Below are 2,403 nucleotides of genomic sequence, written 5' to 3'. Positions count from 1 at the left end.
GTATCCAGAGTCTACAATGTACCCAGCGCCTACAATGTATCCAGAGTTTACAATGTATCCAGAGTCTACAATGTACCCAGCGCCTACAATGTATCCAGAGTTTACAATGTATCCAGAGTCTACCATGTATCCAGCGCCTACAATGTATCCAGAGTCTACAATGTATCCAGAGTCTACAATGTACCGGAGCACACCGTCCACAGCCCCCGTCCCACCGCCGTGTCCGAGGCTGTCGCACCGCTTCCCAAGGATCAAGGAGACCCCACCGGAACCGAAAATGCCAAAGCCGATCAATGTCCGAGTCACCACCATGGATGCGGAGCTGGAGTTTGCCATCCAGCGGGACACCACAGGAAACCAGCTTTTTGATCAGGTGGTGAGGACGATCGGCCTGCGGGAGGTGTGGTACTTCGGGCTCCAGTACGTAGATAACAAAGGATTTCCCACCTGGTTGAAGCTTGATAAAAAGGTGTCAGCCCAGAAGGTCAGGAAGGAGAATCCCCTGCAGTTCAAGTTCAGGGCCAAGTTCTACCCCAAGGACGTGTGTGAGGAGCTCATCCAGGACATTACGCAGAAGCTCTTCTTCCTCCAAGTGAAGGAGGGCATTCTGAGCAGTGAGATCTACTGCCCGCCGGAGACCGCGGTGCTCCTCGGCTCCTACGCCGCGCAGGCCAAGTTCGGAGACTACGACAAAGACCTGCACAAGCCCGGGTACCTCAGCTCCGAGCGGCTGATCCCCCAGAGAGTCATGGACCAGCACAAGCTCACCAGGGACCAGTGGGAGGACCGGGTCCAGGTGTGGCACGCCGAGCACCGCGGGATGCTCAAAGACAGCGCCATGCTGGAGTACCTGAAGACCGCCCAGGACCTGGAAATGTACGGGATCAGCTATTTTGAGATAAAAAATAAGAGAGGAACAGACCTGTGGCTTGGAGTGGATGCCCTGGGACTCAATATTTACGAGAAAGATCATAAGTTGACCCCAAAGATTGGCTTCCTGTGGGGTGAGATCAGGAACATCTCCTTCAATAAAAAGAAGTTTTTCATCAAGTTCATCGACAGGAAGGCGCCTGACTTTGTCTTCTACGCCCCCTGCCTGCGCATCAACAAGCGGATCGTGCCGCTCTGCATGGGGAACCAGGAGCTGTACATGCGCCGCAGGAAGCCTGACACCATCGAGGTGCAGCAGATGAAGGCCCAGGCCCGCGAGGAGAAGCACCTGAGGCAGCTGGAGCGGCAGCAGCTGGAAACGGAGAAGAGGCGAGAGGCCGTGGAGAGGGAGAAGGAGCAGATGATGCCGGAGAAGGCCGAGAAAGAGCTCTCGGACCAGAACCAGAGGGCCCTGCGGCTGGAGGAGGAGCGGAAGACGGTGGATCAGAGAAAGAGCCAGGAGCAGCTGGCCGTGGCGCGCAGGCGCAAGGAGGACGAGGTGGAGGAGTGGCAGCACCAGGCCGAGGAAGCCCAGGATGACCTGGTGAAGACCCAGGAGGAGCTGCAGCTGGTGATGACGGCGCCGCCCCCTGTGGACGAGCCAGTGGCCTATCACGTCCGCGAGAACCTGCAGGAGGAGGGCGCGGAGGATTCGGGCTACAGCGCCGAGCTGTCCAGCGAGGACATCCTGGACGACCGCCAGGAGGAGAAGCGGGTCACCGAGGCCGAGAAGAACCTGCAGCAGCAGCTGATGACTCTGTCCAGCGAGCTGTCCCAGGCCAGAGACGAGAACAAGAGGACCCACAACGACATCATCCACAAGGAGAACAGGAGGCAAGGCCGCGACAAGTACAAGACGTTGCGGATCCGGCAGGGCAACACCAAGCAGCGCATCGACGCGTTCGAGGCCATGTGAGGCCGCGGGACTGCAGGGCGGCCCGAGCCTGGGCCCCGCGGTCGCACGCGGACTCTGAAACTCTATTCGTAGCTCTCTAATCTAGACCCTCCTCGGACCCAGTTCCTTTAAAGAGAGTAGCTGTTTCAGCGGGAAGATTCTGGGGCTGGACGGGAGGCTTCCCTGGTTACTTCCCATTTGTATCATGGTGCCCAATGGCCTGATTTCTTTCTTTCTTTTTTTTTTTAAATATATATTTTATTGATTTTTTACAGAGAGGAAGGAAGAGAGATAGAGAGTTAGAAACATCGATCAGCTGCCTCCTGCACATCTCCTACTGGGGATGTGCCCGCAACCCAGGTAAATGCCCTTGACCAGAATCGAACCTGGGACCTTTCAGTCCGCAGGCCGACGCTCTATCCACTGAGCCAAACCGGTTTCGGAGGCCTGATTTCTACTGTTGTTGTTATTGAATCACTTCCTGTCTGTGCTGCGGGCAGGGCCGATCGAATCAAGGAAAGGGCCCCTGCACGCCTGAGGGGCAGCTCCGTGCTGGCGTGTGTGAGAGTCGTGTGGTT

General features: G+C 56.9%; 1 pseudogene across 1 annotated transcript; it reads left to right on the top strand.

Moving 5' to 3' along the window:
- Positions 1-261: 261 nt before the first annotated feature.
- Positions 262-1,995, top strand: LOC102438227 (annotated as a pseudogene). The gene has a single exon (XR_001349828.2). The product of XR_001349828.2 is annotated as an ezrin pseudogene (transcript).
- The last annotated feature ends 408 nt before the right edge of the window (positions 1,996-2,403 follow it).

The sequence above is a fragment of the Myotis lucifugus genome, unplaced genomic scaffold (assembly GCF_000147115.1).
Source record: "Myotis lucifugus unplaced genomic scaffold, Myoluc2.0 scaffold_187, whole genome shotgun sequence".
NCBI classification, from domain to species: domain Eukaryota; kingdom Metazoa; phylum Chordata; class Mammalia; order Chiroptera; family Vespertilionidae; genus Myotis; species Myotis lucifugus.
Note: the sequence above shows the minus strand (reverse complement) of the source record. Positions and strands in the feature narration are given on the sequence as shown.